Raw genomic sequence first — 18,920 nt, 5'->3', positions numbered from 1 at the left:
AAAAGATAATTTAAAAGAACATTAGAGACAATACATAGTTTCAGTAGACGGGATTGCAGAAATTCACCAATTGTTGTTATACTGCAAATTGTCATCTTCACAGAAGTTGCGCAGATTACCAGATATAAGCAGGTAAAATTAGTCAAAATACTTCAAAGAATCAACAACTGGGATCTCGTCTTATTGAAAAGTTTCTGCACATCAGAAGAAATCACCAATGCAGTTAAGTTTTCTTGACCATTAAAATATAGATAACAATTGTTAGTTCCTAAAGTTTTTATAAAAGTTAAGGTGGAAATACTGGGAACAGTATCTTGAATAAGAGTTACAGAACATTCATACCACAGCTTAATGTGCACATAGCATTAGCTTGTTTTTATTTTTAATAAAATTTTTACTAGTGGAATTAAGGAATATAGTAGTTATCATTTGATTGAGAAGTGAAGCTCAGGTCCTCTTACATACAGGTAAGCAGAGACAGCACCTAATAATCCACTGAGCTGAGAAGAAAGTGTTTCTATTTAATCATTGTAATATGACCATTAAATTAGAGTCATTGTACCTGTTCTTTAATTATAATAATTACATAATTGGAAACTTAATATAATGTTTAGCAACAATTTTAAATAGCTATGTTTACTCTGTGCCTGACATTTTCTTGGTACATAGAAAATACCCAGATCCAGGAAAGTTACTGAATTAGCCTCCTGATTTGCTATGCATTCACAGTTACTACATAAAAAGGGAGAGACAATTTGAAAAGTCGACTAGTAATGGATAATATAAAAATGATTCCTATTTTGGCTTGAAATGCTATTATATTATTCTTTCCAATAATGTATTTATTTGCCTTTTTATAATGTTTAACCAAAACAAGACATTCTTGTGTTTGCTAAACATGTAGTAAAAAAAATTAACAAAACAAGCAAGTAGCTTTGAAATATACTCAATTTCAGCTAAAAGCCATTGCAATTAAGTATTGTGATGGGTAAACCATGCATAGATAATTTATTAATAATTATAGTGCAATATGCAATGGTCCTTTGGGATGGAAAAGATATAAAATAAGACTTACTAAGGTATTTTAGTTAGCATAATATATACAGGTAGGAAGTGCAGGTGACAGTGAAATATAATGTTTTAAGTGCCAGTATACTTTTTGAAGAAGGGGAGAGGATACTCTGCCAAAGCTAAAATCACAGAAAGAGGGATCTCCATCTCTTATTTACATATCCAACCCTCACAGCTTGCCTTCCGGAAGATTCCTTTGTTTCAGTCCTAGCTCACACTGACACAGACTTGCAGATGCTATGTAAACAGCACAATTCGCCTACTCTTAGAGTTTGGCTTAGGAGGGCTCTCTCCTGTGTACTGACCCCTGTGCTACAGCACAGATCCTGTTAGACTTACTTTGGTGGTCCTGTAGCAAAAAGAGATTTTTAACTGGCAGAACACGATTGGATAGCCCAAATTTTGCTCCGTTTACTAATGTCTATAGTGGGTATTTTAACCCCAGATGCTAATAGCTGTGTAGCTAATAGTCATTGATAATTAAAATTAGTGATTAAAAAGGTGACATTGTATTTTAGAATTTTGAAAGAAAGTGAGAAAAATCTTTTATATTGACTTACTAATATTTTTCTGTCCCCTATAGACACAGTATTGGAGAATGTTATGAAGGGTCCTACTGCGATGCACATATACATGTACTAGTGATTTTAATCAATTACCTAGAATTAGAAAATAATGTATGGTGAGGTGAAGTGTATCATGATTTAGTGATAAGCAACTATCAGCATAGTGTAAAATGGGTAAACAGGAAAACTCACGTGAGAAAGATAGTACTGAGGGTCATAGCGACAGTGTTTGCTCCTTTTGTGTAATTAAAGGAAAATAACAGAACTCTACTTTTAAAGGATTTTTTTTAGTAATGTAGGTAAAACAAAGTAAATATTTTAAATGAAATAGAGTAGGGGATTGCTTTTGTAGACAAATACTTTTTAATATAAACTTGTTTTAGTTAAAATTCTGTTTGAAGTTTTCTTGTTTCTCAGGATTTATGTGTGTATTCTTAGCTAATAGAATTACTAGTATCATTTGACATCTTGAGTACATCTTGTAGAAATGCCAGATGGTTAAAAATATCTACAAATTCTCAGGTGTAATATATTTAGCAGAAAATGATCACCTGCTGAATAACAACAGCTTGGTGCAATAGATTAGTTAACTTATTCACAAATACTACATATCCTGATAAATGGTATGCCAAATGTATAATTTTTCTCCTTCCAAATATATTCGTTTTTTACGTATATCTTGTACCACTTTTATCTCTTTTCTACCTATTATGTAGAATCAAGAGTATGCAATTTTATTAGATTTTGTTCACTCCTATTTTTATTCATCATGCAGTCAGTAAATTCTTTGAATCTATTTTAGTGGTGTCACATTCCCTACTTTCCTTTTCATTCCCACTGCGGTCGCTCCATTTCCCTCTCTATATATGTCTATCCCACAGTGCGATCTCCTTAGCATTTTCAGTGTTCTTTTTAAGCCAGCTTCAGATCCTGTGGTAAAAAGTAGTGAAGGATATTGAATTCATATAATTAGATAACTTCAAGATTCCCAGTAAAGCAAAAATTGTTGAGGTTAACCAATTTTTATTGCTGGTCTCTCATGTTAGAGTGGAATTAGTGCTATTTAAATATAAGACTACAAAACGAGAGATACTTTAATACTCTTACAATTCTTTCTTCTACTTACACTCTAACATATTTAGAGTGTGGCCAGATTTAAACTAAGGATGCCCATTTAAATTTGAATTTTACGTAAATAACAGATAATATTTTAAAATGAAGAACAGGAATGCGTATTTCCTATGTAGTATTTTTAATTGCTTCTCATTTGCTAAGTCTGGAGACCCTAGTAGTGGATGTTAGGATGACCCCTTTAAGAAAGAAGGTGCTTATTTCCCCAGTGGACAAGTAGGGTTGTTTGCTGATGGCTCCCACCTAAATTCCTTTCCAGGCATTAACTTCAGCTGAAAGGAGCTGTGTGCAGTGTATTGAAGCAGGTTCCCTGTGCCATACTGACATTGATGCATGATAAAGGCTTTGTATTCTTTTACTGAATATGTTCCAAGGCTTTGGAACATATTCACTTCAGTAGTGAATAATGTTGCTATGAACATGGGCATGTAAATATCTCTTTGAAGTCTTACTTTCAGTTCTTTTGCATCCAAACCTAAATGAATTGTTAGATTATGTGATAAATTTCTTTTTACTTGTTTGAGAAACTACCCCACTGGTTTCATTGGCAGCCACACTATTTTACATTCCCTCCAACAATGCACAAAAGTTCCAATTTCTTCACATCCTTACAAGCATTTGTTATCTTCTGGTATTTTTACAGTAGTTTTTCATTGGATATAAGATAATAGCTCACTGTGATTTTGATTTGCATTTCCAGGAAATTAATAATGTTGCATCTTTTTATGTGCTTGTTGCCCATTTGCATGTTAATTTTGCAGAAAGGTCTGTGAAAGTCCTTTCTACATTTTTATAGCAAAAGACTTGAATAGACATTTAACACTATTAAAAATAAAAATATAAGAATTAGTATGGTTATTTGTTTTATTGTTGTTGAGCAGTATGTCTTTATGTACTCTTGATCCTAAGCCCTTATAAGATATATGCTTTACAAATATATCCTTTCATTCTGTAGGCTACTGTTTCACTCTGCTCATTCTGTTCTTTGATACCCAGAAGTTGTCAATGTAGTTTAACTTATATGTTTCATTCTTATTTTCTATGCTTTTGGTATTAAATGTAGGAAGTCTTTGAAAATCAATATCATGATGCTTTTTTGTGTTTGCTTCAAAGACTTTTTCAGTTTAGGATTTTATACTTAGGTTTTTGATGCATTTTGGCTTAATTTTTGAATATAGTAAAAGGTGCCTGCATTTTTACCTGTCATAATCCTTTATTTCCTATCATTATACCTGTTACATTTTCATTTCTAATCATAGGTTGGTTTTCCTCACATTACTGATATCGAGAACCAATTTAGAGAAAAGTAATGTTACTTCTCATGTTTTTAGTAAGCAATTATAATATAATCTCTGCTGTTTTCTAAAGGCTGAGAACATAGAACAACAAGTAAAATCTTGACTACTGCTAAAGGCTTTCTGTTAAAAAATTTTTGTTGTTACTCCATAACAAATTTGTTGTTACTCCATAACAAAATTTCTTATGTTACTCCATAACAAATCCAGCCTTCTCATCTCCGTTCACAATTGCTTTCCCACACAGACATGGGAGGCTCACTGTCTGTTCTTTAGTGATACCTGATCCCTCCTCAGAGGAGAATTGCCTTTCTCTCCCAAATTCCTTTTCTTTTCTTTTATGTTATACATATTTATATATCTGTATTGTATTTTCCTTCTTATTTGATAAGATCTTTGAACGATAAATTTTCATCTTACACAGTTTTGCATTCTTCATATCCAAACTGTATAGGTGCTAAAATGTATTGCATTGCATTTGTACAAATGCATATTAATCATGTAACAACTTAAATTTATAGAATGTTTAGGATTATAAATATGTTTATCAAAAAGTTTTCCTTCTAAACATTTAACATGTAAATACAAGGCTTTATAATTAGATTGCCCTATACTAAAATAAATCTAGTGATATTTACTTTTATTCATTATTTTTTTATATGGGATCTTGCTATGTTGCTCAGGTTGGTCTTGGGTTTTTGGGCAGAAGGGGTCTTCTTGCCTCAGCCTTCCAGGTAGTTGGAACTTCAGGCATGTGTCACCATGTCTGGAAAATCTAGTTACTTTGTTTTGTTTGTTTTGTTTTGTTTTGTTTTGTTTTGTTTTGTTTGCTTTCCTAGTTACATTTTAATGTATTAAAGTACTTTAAAAATTATGATGGAAAAGGAAAAATAATTATCATATTTTGCACTGTTTATTAAATAAAAATATTTTTCTGTAAACTTGTTGCATGTAGCAGATATTAAACCTTTATTAGCCAGGCTTGGTGGTACACACTCTAATCTCAGTACTTGGGAGGGTGAGGCAGGAGAATTGCTGTGATTTTGAGGACAGCCTGGACTACAGAGTGAGTTTAAGGCCTGCACAAGGAAACTCTCTCAAAAAGACAACAAAACGAAACGAAACGAAACAAAACAAAACAAAACAAAACAAAATAAAAGACAACCAAAAGTCTCTTTATTTATCTTTTTTAAATTTTAAAAAATTTATTAGTTTTAAAGGTAAAGGAACAAAAACATATTAACAAACACAGAGATATTTACAAAATAGCACAAAAAGAATGCCATCAATACAGAATTTCAGACAAGGTGACAGGAAATTAACAATGGTTGTTTATTGCATATTGATATCTTCAAATTGGTTACTCAGATAAACAAATATAGGGGTGTAAGTTTGATCAAATAATTAAACATTAACTGTTCCTTTCAATAAAGAAATAGAAATCAGTAGTGCAACTCTCTTAGCTATCTTATGTATACATATATACATATTTTTTTTCCCTTTCTTTCTATTCTCTTTTCCCTCATCCCTGTTGTTCTTTTCTTTTGTGTAGTTTCTTTCCCTTTCACAATATCTATTGTACCTTTTAGATTTTATTCACTTTTTCAGTTCTTACAATAGTGGGACAATATAGTGTTTACACATGCAGGCCTGATTTATTTCACGTATGAGTATAGTCTCTAGTTGTGTCCATTTACCTATAAAAACTCCGAGTTTATCTTTCTTTATAGCTGAGTAATATTCCATTATATAAAAATACCACATCTTTTTTATCCACTTCTCAGTTGATGGGCATTGGGTTGCTTCAGTGATTTAATATTACAAATTGGGCTGCTACAAACATGAGTGCACATATATTTCTGTGATATGGTGTTTGCAGTTTTTCTGGAAAAAATACCTCAAAGTGAGATAGCTGGGTTGAATGGGACCTCCAATCTTAGTTTACTGAGGAATCTCCAAACTTATTTCCATAGTGGTTTCACCACTCTACATTCCCACCAACAGGGGGGAAGGATTCCTTTTTCTCCACAGCCTCACCAGCATTTGTTCTTGGTTGATTTCTTAATGATAGCCGTTCTTTCTTGGGTGAGATGGAATCTCAGTGCTGCTTTAATTTTCATTTCTCGAATGACTAGTGATGTTGAACCTTTCTTCATGTATTTATTTGCCATTTGTATTTCTTTATCTGAGAAGTGTGTATTCATCTCAGATGCCCATTTTTGTATTGTTTCTTTTTGCAAAAAAAACAGACGTAAGGATCTGTGGAACAGACTGGAAGATGCAGCTATAACCACAAACACACTCAGCCACCTTACCTTTGACAAAGAGGCCAATCAAGTTCACTGGAAGAAAGACAGCCTCTTTAATAAATGGTGCTGGAAAAATCCTTCATTTTTGAAGCAGGGTTTTTTATGTAGCCTAGGTTGGCTTCAGACTCACAGCAATCTTTCTGCCTCAATCTTCTGAGTGCTGGGATTGTAGGTATGTGCCACCATATCCAGCATCAAAATATTTTTTAGTGAAGGAATTAAACAAGAATATTATATCCCTATATTATATCCCTTTTGCTGATTACGTTTTGGAGAGTTTTATTTTTTACTAGTTTCCTTTTTTAATAGTTTATTTTCTATTACACATTAAGAGAAAGTCCTAACACAAGTAGTCTATAACACAAGTAGAACACCTAGCACAAAACTACCATACAACATAGTTCTATTGATGGCAGTAGGCTCCTACTTTCCTCTTTTCATCCATTGCATTCTTTAACTCTGCATAAAGATAAATAAAATGGTATTCTCTTACAACTTCAAGTGTTTTGACACTAAAAATCTAAAAAAAAAAAAAAATTGAATGGAGCACACTAGTTCTCCATGTTCTATAAATCACAGTGATTTTGAGTGTGGTCTGTGTCATTGTACCACTGAATTGTATTTACTTATTCTGTTAGTATGTGTTTGTGGTACATAATGTAGACATACCTTGTGTGGAGTTGGTACATGCACACAACACATCTTACTTCCTTTTATTCAGCCCCTTTCCATCTCCTCCCTTGCCCTCCCTCCATCTCTTGCTCCTCTTCCCATTTGAGAAAGCACTGTCTTCCCTACTCCGTATCATCTATCTTTTATTTGCTCTTTATTTATAATTTGGGTTTCTTTTATTACTGGTGCATACCCATTATGACAGAACAAGAAAACAAGAGAAAAGTAGACTGAATTTCTCTGTCTTATGATACAGTGGAGGGCAGATTTGTTATTCAATTATAACAAAACATTGTTATATAATGAGACTTAGCTGTACTACATGAGCAAATATATCAACATAACCAGAGTAATCATTCATCACAGTATTTCTGGTTCAGAAGAAGGTGATGATCAGAAAAATTAGAAAGCTCAAGATGGAATAGAAATTTTTACAGTGGAATTTCTTACAAAATAAAAAAGGACAGTAAGGCTGGAACTAAAATATGTTTCTGGATGGCTGAGTTGTTAACAAAACATGAAAACTGTTTGCCATTGGTGAGTACTGAAATCATGTTTGATTAGAGGAGCAGAAAAATGCACCAGGAGACAACCAATTTGCTAAATACTGCTAACCTTTTGGTAAGAACAGCTCCTTAAAGACTTGGGGACAGTAGGAGCAACATAAATAGTCAATTAAAAAGCAAAACTGAAGACTAATGTCAGCAATATGTCAGAATAAGAAGTCATGAACCTTCCCTTCCTCCACAACTATATCAAATTAGGAACAATTCACAGAACAGTTTCCTTGCAAAGAAATACAGCAACATATTAAAAGACTTCTGTCCTCTCCTTGAATACAAAACCCAACTCATGGAAATTGGTTAAGAAATTCAGGACAGCTGCTTGCTAGATTTATACCTTTGGCACAGCACTATACAATTTGGTAAAGATTTTTTGCTCCTTGCTCCCCTATTGGAGAGAAACAGGAGGTCTGTGTGGCCTGTGCTCTTCCTTCTATAGGGATTACCCGAAGGACTGGTTTCTCCCTTGCCTATCTCAGAGTGCTAGTGGATCTAGCAAAAATCTAGTCCCTGAGAGAACAGAGATGGTGGTTTGAGACGGTAATCATTCAGCACAATATAGAATAAACAGAAAATATTCTCATCTTCCAGCTTCTTCCTGTGTTGGGAAATATTTGGTCCATTTATCCAATGTCCAGTTTTTATGGGGGCTGTCCAAAGCACTGGCTTCATTGTTGTCTGTCTTAACGTGCTGATGTAATCTAGCTGCCTGGGAGCAAGTGAAAATGGAGAAAAGGCTTTGATCTGATAGTTGTCATAGTCTCACCCATTGCTCAGCAGTGAAAGCTGATGATAAAATGTAGAATGCAACTCACCCCAGGAATTGAAAGGAATGATGGAATGGAACACAAGTCATCGTTTTGGGGTGCACCCAAAGAACTGATTTTAGTCTTACTTGACCAAGTACACTCACATCTCATGCTGTAGATGATTTAAGCTGAAAAGAACACAAAAAAATATTTGATTGACCAGAATGAAAGTTTGAGATCCCATAGAATCTCTGCTTGGGTTGATTGGTGGGAATCTTCTAGTATAGAAAGTCAGACTGTGAAGACTTGGAGAGGAAACTGGTTTGTGTGATGCAAATACACTAACATAGAGTATGGAAGAAAATGAGGTATCAGTTAGGTCAGATAACGGAGAATGAATTAATCTCTTAATCATTCAGTGAGAAGAGTACTGTTGTCTCCATGCTACCAAGGAAGAAACTGAAGCCTAGGAGGTTAAATGACTTGCCCGTGTCCTTCAGCAAGGATAGTAGAACAGGGATTTAAACTCACAAGGAAGAGTAGGTCATGTTTGCTCACTTTTTCATGACTATTTTTAAAAAGTTGAGACTGTCCTGTTATGAAATAATAAGGAATTTGGCTTTCAGTAAGTATACATGTCAATACTTTTTTTAAACAATTTTGAAAAATTTTAAAAGTTTAGTGGTTGTCAAAATCTCAGTGGCTGGGGATTCCTTTCATGAATAGGAAAGTCCCCATTCGAGACTAGTTTTATTATATCTCTTATTTTAAATTTTCTTTTGTCTTGTACTGTAAAATATCAGTAATAGTCTTATTTTTTCCATAGCCAAAGTGTCATTTCTTTGAAAGAGAAAATAATTTTCTTCTGCTATTACTGATTGACTAACTTGTGTGCAATTTAGTATTGTCGATGAAAGGTCAGTGTTAATTGTTGGCTCTGTTGTAAGTGGTATTTGGTGCATTGGTAATATCTCGTGGAATTAATTACACAGGATTCACTTGAAATTGTACATTTTGCCTGTAAAATATGTTGGATATTTCAGGATGAACATTAGGGAGATGGACCAACACTGAATGTTTCAGAAAAAAATAGCCAGTAGTAAATTTCATTCTTCATTGAGTTTTGATACTCATTCATGTTTCCTAATGAACTATTTTATTTTTCCATGGGTGTCCCAGGAGTATGAGCTAAATAAGTGTTTAATACTACAATTCACTTTATTCCTAGAATTAACTCTTTGCTGAGACACACGTTCCTTTTTTGATTTTAGCTCTTTCACTTCATTTGTGTATGTGGTTCACATCAGCTCACTGTAATGTTTAATTTATTCTTGATACTTTATTTGAAGGAAGAGATAATTTGGTAGCTATCTACACTCTGTTCTTACAGTGTATTACATTTCTAGCTAAATTTGAAGAATCAAAAGTATTTTTCTACATTTGATTGTGGTTCATTAGACTATTTCCAATGCTGGCATATGTTAGCATGGAAAGAGTATCTTATATTCACACGTGTATATGTGGCTAAGAAATCCTATAAATTTATACTTTAATAATCTGGGGGGCCCAAGACACATTTTACATCTTCCCCTTGGAATGTTACTTTTTAAACAGCTGATTTTTGAACAAGAACCCATGCTGTTAATCTCTCTTCCATGATCCATTTAGTACTATTCTTTGCCTATCAGTGGCAATGTGTGGTATGCAGGATATTTTAATGTGACATGTACTATATTCTTTGTGAATGAGAACTGTGTGTTTATGTGTGGATGTATATGTAGTATTTTCAATTAACCACCATTTCAGAGGTACAGTAAATGAAAAATTCTCTTTTTTACATTAAATATATTCCAATAAATATTAAAAGGGAATTGCATAGCAAAGAATTTTTTCTTTTGATCGTTAAATATTTTTCTTGAAAATATTTAATATTTTGAAGGTAAATAACAAACGACCAAAGCCTCTTAATACTTATTACATAGATATATGTTAATATTATACTTTGGTTTTGAGTTTTTCGGACACCCAGGACTTCAGTATATTTATTATGTAGTTATATAGTTTAATAGTATGGGCAGAGTCCTTTGAAGGTGACATGGTGAAGATCAACTAGTCTATGTCTTGGTTACATTCTCAAATCTGTTTAGCTGTTAATTGTCCCCCTAAAGCTCCTTGGCTGTATATTGTGCATTGTCTCCACAGCTTTCACAATATTGGCAAGGGTAGTGCCCAATCAATTAGGACTTTTCAGGGAATGTCAACAATATTCACAAGTACTAATTAAAGTGCTAATGGGATACTCAGCCCTGCTCGGAAGGCACTGAGCCCAGTTTGTGTTTTATTCCCTAAGGAGAATTAGATACAAATACTATCAGTTGATATTTTTGTTCTAAATACTACTGGATGCTATTTGAAAAAAAAAAAATTAGTGTGGCCACTTTACCCTTAAATACTTACATTTAAAATACCAATTGATTTTTTAATTCAGGTCATAATGAACAAATAAAATGATAATTGAAAAAGTGATACTCTTGATTTTTGGATAATATTTACCCATACTTTCAGCAATAACTGAATCAGAGAAACCTTAATAAGATTAATGTCACTTTAGGTCCTGTATCTGAGGTTGCTCTTCTGCATGCTATGTTTTATATTTTCTCACAATGAACTTGTTTGTTCCCCAGTTTTTAAAATTATTTTTTAAATTGACAGGTAAAGCTGTATGTATTTACTGTTCATGATACACTTTGTTTTTTACTTTTTATTTTAAAGAGAAAAATAAAAATAACAATATAACAATAAAACAAGTTAGTAGGAGAGTTGCAGTAATTAACACATTGCAAAGTGTTGTCTTTATAGTAGTTATTCAGAGTACAGACAATATTAACACAAACCTTTCTTTTCATTGAGCTAAGAGAAACTAGTGGTATAGCTATCTTAACTATCTTGTGTATAAATGTATATTTTTCTTTTTCCCTTTCTTCCTTTCCCTTTCCCCCATCACAGTTTGTCTGTTCTTTTGTACAGTTTCTTTCCAATTCACAATATCTCTTATATTTTTTGGATCTTTTTTGCTCATTCAGATTCTCATACTAGTGAGGTAATATGATGTTTATGCATACTGGGCTGTTTTATTTCACTTATGAGTATGATGTCGAGTTACATCCATTTACCTACAAAAGCTTCCAGTTTATCATTCTTTATGGCTGAGTAGTACTCCATTATATATATAAAAAAGCCACATCTTTTTTTATCCATTCCTCAGTTGATGGGCATTTTGGTTTTTTCCAAGATCTAGCTATTACAAATTGTGCTGCTATAAACATGGGTGCACATCTCTGTGGTCTGATATTTTTAATTCTTCTAGGAAGATGCCCAAAAGGGGAATGGCTGGGTTGAATGAGACCTCTAATCCTAGTTCCTTGAGGAATCTCCACACTGATTTCAATAGTAGTTGCACCAGTCTGCACTCCCACCAATAGTGGAGAAGGGTTTTTTTTCCCCCACAACTCCACCAGCATTTGTCACTGTTTGATTTCTGGATGATAGCTATTCTTTCTGGGGTGAGATGAAATCTTAGTGTTATTTTAATTTGCATCTCTAGAATGACCAATGTTATTGAACATTTTTTCATGTATTTATTTGCCCTTTGTATTTCTTTATCTGAGAAGTGTGTATCATCTCAGATACCCATTTTTGAATTGGGCCTTTGAATTTGAGGGGTCTGATTTTTTTCAATTCTTTTATGTTCTAGACATAAGTCCTTTATCTGAGGAACAATTGGCTAAAGTTTATTCCCACTCTGTGGATTATCTTTTTATTCTGCTGGTGATTTCTTCATTTGTGCGAAAGATTTTTAGTAAGGTGAGAACCCATTTGTTGATTCTTTGTAATATTTCCCTTGCAGTCTGGGTTTTGTTGATTAAGTCTCTGCCTACACCTGTATCTTCAAGATTTCTACATATTTTCTCTTGCAGTAAATTTAGTATTTTTTTTAATATTTAGATCATTGATCCATTTTGATGATAGTTTACTGCACGGTATAGCCATGAGTCTAGTTTTAGTGTTCAGCATGTGGAAAGCCAGTTTTTTCCAGCACCATTTATTAAAGAGATTATCTTTCTTCCAGTGAACATGTTTGGCCTCTTTATCAAAGATAAGGTGGCTGAATTTGTTTGGGGTTGCATCTGCATCATCTATTCGGTTCCATTGATCTTCAGGCCTGTTTATTTTGCCAATACCATGCTGATTTTGTCACAGTAACTTTGTAATACAATTTCAGATCTAGTATAGTGATGCCCTCTGACTTTCCTTTGCTGCCCATAACTGCTTTTGCTATTCTATGCCTCTTTGGGTTCCAAATGAATTTTAGGAGTGTTTTCTGTAGATCTGTAAGGTATGCTAATGATATTTTGATTGGGATTGCATTAAATCTGTGTAGCAGTTTTGGGAGTATGGCCATGTTCACTATGCTGTTTCCTACTATCCAAGAGCAAGGGATATCTTTTCATTTTCTGATATCCTCTTCAATCTCCAGTCTTAGAGTACTGTAATTTTCACTGTACAGATCTTTTACATCCTTTGTTAGATTGATTTCTAAGTATCTCAGTTTTTTAGGTGCTATTATAATGTGTGTTCTGTCCATAATTTCTCTGTCTGTGAGTTTGTTGCTTGTGTACAGGAATGCTTGGTTTTTGAGTGTTGACATTGTATTCTGCTACACTATTGAATTTGGATATTAAATCTACAAGTTCTTTAGATATAAAATCTACAAGTTTAAGGAGTTTTTGGGGTCTTCTATGTAGAGTATCATATCATTTTCAAATAATGATGAAATCTTTTTTCTTTTTATTTTTTCTCTTGTATAATTGCTCTAGTTAATGTTTCCAGACCTATACTGAATAGGAGTGGTAATAATACATATGCCAGTCTTGTTCCTATGACATGATGTTTTGAAGTATATGTACATTGTGGAATAGCTAAATATGGCTAATTGGTATATGCTTCACCCCAAATCTGTGGCGAGAAAAAATAACACATAGCCTATTAGCACTTTTTAAGAACACAGTATACCATGTTTTACAATAAATCTCTTGAACATACTTCTACACCAACCATGCCTGCTTGTTGTAATCACCATTCTACTTTCTGGTTTTATGTGTTTCTTCCTTTGTTCTAGCACTTTATTAGTAACCTCAGCATTCTTACTTCCTGTTGTATCAGAAGTGTTGAAAACACAGTGGTAAAAACAGATTCTCTTTCTTTTCCTCTCATTTCTACCCCTTAGTGAAATTTAAGTAGAGAAATAATAAAGGAAGAAAAAGTGACTGAATTATAATTACAATAATGTAAAAATCTAATTTTCTACTGATGACATAAGTTGTCTGGCCTCAGGGATAGGAAATATTATGAATATTCTTTTTATTACCCTCAAATTACTTCAAGTGCTTTTGTACTGAAGTGGTACATACTTATTAGCAAAAGAATTTTTAATTTTTAGCTAAATTATTTAAAATTATCTCCCTCTTTTCTTTTCCATAACTCAATTTGCAATAATGATAAATCACCATGATTTAATTAGGTGACAATATAATAACAACAAATTTCAAGACATCACAGTGATTAAGGTAAAACAGTAATATCAACACCAATGAAACTAATGACAGTACTGATCATGAGAACAAAGATTATATTTACAGGGTTGAGGTATAGTTTAGATGTGAATAACTTATTTCTCTTATATCTCACTAAGTTTCCTCTTATGGTTTGTTTATCTGCCTTTATCTCTCTATTCAAATAGTGCTCTTTATTGTAAACTGTAGTAGCTGTCTTCAGCTGTTTTGAATTCTCTGTTGCTTTTAAAATTTTGACTATGCCTTTGTTTTCAAATATCTCTTCTCTTTCCTCGACTTCCTCCCTTCTGAGACCATGTCTTCTTTGGTAATTTTTTTCTGTTTTAGCCACTGGTTTCTCTCTCAAAAGTTTGCATGTTTTCCTGAAATTGAAATAGTTTCATTGTTCCAAAAATTATTAAAATAATATAAATTCAATCAGAAAACTGAAAGAAATATAAAAAAGTATAAAAATATGAACTAAATGAAACAACAACCTTAAAATCCTGGCCCCCAGAAGTGATTGTTATTAATATTCTGAGCAAATACTGGTAGTAACAAAATTAATAATATAAGTATGTTACTAATTTAATTATATGCCAGAAACAGATACATAATTATAGCTAAGTTATATATAAATGGAATTATAGCATGTTTAACCATTTAAACTACTTTCTTTTCAAATAAAAAAGAGCAATATCTTTCTGTGTTAATAATGTAGACATCATCCATGTTAGGTACTTCATAGAATTCCATTGCATGTTTGTATATTCATTTCTTAACCAATATCTTATTAGTGGACATTTTGATTATTTCTCATTTCTGTCTCTTAGAGAAAGCTGCTATGAACATTATTATTTATGAAGCTGTTATGCTTGTTGATCTTTTGATGTAAATTTGATTGGAGAATTACCAAGTCAAAATATTCTAAAGTTAAAATTTTGATGTCTTTATACTTTTTTCTTGGATGATTATACCTACATACCCTCCTACCTAATGTGAGAGGTTCTATATATTTCTTTAAGCCTTTAAAAATTTTCATCTATCTTTTAAATGTTGGTTTCTCTTCACATTTGCCATTGATTTTTGAAAATTCTTGTTCTTCTTGCTGTCCCTGTATGACTCATGTCCTGGAATGTTATTTTTACCCTTAAGTGCTGTAGGAGGCCATATGTGCATAACTAAATGTTGCAGGTGTGCCCTGTGGCCCTTTACACATTGAGGACATCTGTGGTAAAAGGTGAGTTATATGATCTGAAGAGAATCTAAGGTAGACACACCAAAGAACTGGATATGATAGCAGAAGTGGTCTAAACCAATATAAATATTAGCTGAGCAAAATGCTAAGGAAATACTTAGAATATGACACTAACTAAAATATTTGAAATACTGTCCAAGATGGTGTACTTTCATATGTTAAACAGAAGCAGAATTCCATGTAAAAATGTCATACTTCATGTAAGACAAAAATAATTGCTATTGTTAAAATTGTCCAATAACGGAAGATGCTACTTAGCAATGTTTGGTTTTAGAAATCTTGAGTTGCTCTTTTTAGCCTCAGTTTATTTCACATATCAAAGTAAGAGATTTCAACTAGGTGATTTCTAAGGCATTTCCTAGCTCTAAATTCTATGACCTCTCTTTGATCTCTGTATCCCTTTTATCTCTTTCTTCCTGTGGGGTGTGTGTGTGTGTGAGTGTGTGTGTGTGTGTGTGTGTGTGTATGATTTTGTTTTTATTGGTGTATAGGACATTGGATGGGAAATGACAGCATGGGGTATGTCCCTCCCTGCAAGGAATCTCCATTTTAATCTTCCTGTGATATTTTTTGGATAAATTCTATGATATTTAAATCAATTTATACAGTGTTCCCTAGTATATAAATAATAATTCCTTGTTAACTTTTATGATTAAGTACTTTGAAACTTTTTAATTCATACATGCACTGACAACAGAGTTTGTTTTAAATTTGCAAAGGATTTCTTCACCAGTAGGCATAGAAGAATGTATTCAAAAATGTTCTACAAGTTGTTCATGCTTTTTAAAATCCACGGAAACAGATTTTATACCTTTCTTCATGAGGAAAGCAATTTCAACTAGAGCACTTGTGGAAAAATACTATCAAAGTTGAATTTTTTGAGGAAAGGTATATCTTTTATAAAATCAGGTCTTATTTGGTTGACATTAAAAATGTAACTCAGAGGTACTAACCACCTGGATATTCTGGAAGAGTGGTATTTTCCCTGGGATTCTTCTCCCAAAATTTCCTAGACTAAGACTAAAGGTTAAATCAGTTTTTAATGTCTATGTCCTGTTCCATAAGGATGAGTGGGAATTCAGATCTATTTATTGAGTCATCTATTTATTTCTCCACCTTTCTATTGGATGCCAGTTATTAAGTGAACAAAACAGATAAAAATCTGGAGTGCATGTACTACATATTAGCCTGGGGCTTGATCTAAAGGAATGTTCAATGCAGGATAACCCAAACAATTTGTCTGTTTCTTCTACCATTAAGTGGAGGTTTGCAACCAGGGCAGGTGGAATGGTACAAGTTGCCAGCAGAGTTAAGTGATTGTGTATCATAGGGCATAATGCCTTATCTTCTAAGGCTGTTGGTCCTTGTATGTTTTATTTGTATAGCATTGTCCTAATCAGGCAAATATCCCCCTCCCCTACACACAAATCTTAGTGACTCGTGTTTCATCTTCCTTATTATTACTATTAAAAGTAGATGTGTGTTAAGAACCAACATGAAATCTACCTCTTAGAATATTGAAATATACATAAATGAATGTTATAGGCATTATTTTGCCTCATAGGTCTCCAGGACTTATTTATTGGCTAGTTATTTTTAACTTTAATTTTCTCATGTATAAATTGGGGGAAACAGTTGACAGTTTACAAGAATTCTGTGAAGATTAAATGAGATGGTATTAACAAAATACTTTACGTAGTAAGTAGTACATTATAGGTTCTCCTTAATGGTTACTTTTTCTTAGCTTTGAATTCTTACTACTATCTTAAATCTAAATGACATGGCTTATTTATGACTTATTTATGATACTGCCATGAATTTTTAATACTATTTAAATAAAGAGAACTTTTTTTGGTCCTATCTTCAGTACTAATTCTTAACCTTAGATGAGTTTGTCCCCTTAGAACTAGTTTATAAAAACATCCTTTAAACTTCCCTTACTGCTTTTGCCAAGCATTTATATTGCAGAATATGAGGAAGACTGCAGAATTGGAGAGGTGATCGAAGAGAACATAACATTTATATATGGAAAATGGACATAGAAAAATATTAATTCCAGTCAACATATTACTTCTATGTTATTGAGAGCAAAATCAATTTTGGGGACCTACAGTCTCATACAAATAAAATGATAACTGTCTACTAAAATCAAGACAATTGTCAGTGTTCTGGGGATGCAATATTTTGCTAACGCAATCAAGTAAGGTAATAAAGAGAGAAATGTTTGAATTTTCTCCTATGTAGAATGTGCTCTGGATCTTTGTATTTATTGACTGGATTAATTATTGTACCATAGGCTCTACACTAATTCTGTAAACTGTTGTATGATCCACTCTTTCACTGTGGCACTTAGAAGAGGTCGCATTAACAGATTGTGTAGGGCTGACAGATAAAGATCAAAGAGGATCAGGATGTAGGTTGATCAGTCCCACAGATGTAGGCTTGGCAATTTAGTTAAAGACCTCTATTTATGTTATTGAACAGGGTTAAAGATATAACTCAAGTAGTTTACATAAAAGACAAGATCTTGCTTACTTATAAGTGTATCTAAGAGTGCTTCAGTCTGAAACAATGGCTTTCCAGGTGTCTGCAAATGAAGTCAAATAGAGTCAATGTTGTCTTCACCATAACCAGTAAATTGACTGTGAAAGTGGCTGTCAGGTTGCCTGAACAGCTGTCTGATACAAGCACTGGAAGAGAAGACACATGATACAACCTTCATGAAACCAGCTTGACAAGCATGTAATGGTACAACTGGAGAAACATGAGATCCCAAACTCCATGTAGCAACTTGAGGGTCTGAGTGCAGAACTTGGTGCAAGATTAAGTGATGAAACTTCATCCTTGTCCGTTACTTTATTTGAATGAAAACTCAAGATTTTGAGGAATATTTCTCTGCTTAGCAAATAGATTTTTTCAACAGTAGTCCATATTTTCAACAATGCTACTGCTTTTATGGTGGTAAAATTTGAGTTTAGTGATTTTATACAATAAAACTGCACTCAAGTGTGCACATACCCTCACTGATATGTCCAACAACTTCTTGAATATTTTCTTCAATAACTGTGCAGTTCCTTGCTTTCAGAAACCTTCAGGGTGCTTCTTTTCAGAAGTAGTAGCTTGATGACACCAAGCCAACATATCTCCCAAAACTATGTTACTGGGTCATGTAAATGTATTTTGATGGGGCTAGGCTTACTTTCTAGACCTGCTCTTATAACAGTGCCAATAAACTTATGAACACGTTTACTTTCAGCTTTTCCAAATTCACCTGAGGTGTATTTATATAAGACAGATTTATCAGGCAGAGTTTCTATTGACTGAGTCAATCATGGAGACATGTCACATGATTCTTTTGTCAAGATTCTCCACTCACTTTGAATCCACGATTATAGTCTTTCCCAACATACTTCTTGAAGCAAGCCAAACCTGCTTTTTGCTGATTTGTATGCAAGAGAACTCTGAGATCGTTATGAATTTGTTTTACTCTTTTCAGTGCCTTGACAATATCCTCAGTAATAGATCCTGAACTTGTATAAGAAGGCATCTGCAGCTTTTGTTCTTATTTTTTTTATTTTAAAAATAAAAGGAAAACATTAACAGACAGACAACCTTTTACAAAACAGCAAAAGAACAGTACAGACAATACAGAGTTACAAACAAAGTGGTAGGAAATTAACAATGCTTGTTGTAT

The 18,920-nt window shown here is 33.2% G+C and overlaps 1 protein-coding gene across 3 annotated transcripts in view; it reads left to right on the top strand.

Moving 5' to 3' along the window:
• The window catches only part of Slc4a10 (solute carrier family 4, sodium bicarbonate transporter, member 10), a 280,912-nt gene that overhangs the window by 115,389 nt on the left and 146,603 nt on the right, over window positions 1–18,920 (top strand). The window lies entirely within an intron of this gene.

The sequence above is a fragment of the Chinchilla lanigera genome, unplaced genomic scaffold, assembly GCF_000276665.1.
Source record: "Chinchilla lanigera isolate Chin_1 unplaced genomic scaffold, ChiLan1.0 scaffold00048, whole genome shotgun sequence".
Lineage (NCBI taxonomy): Eukaryota > Metazoa > Chordata > Mammalia > Rodentia > Chinchillidae > Chinchilla > Chinchilla lanigera.
This window is presented reverse-complemented; position numbering and strand designations above follow the sequence as displayed.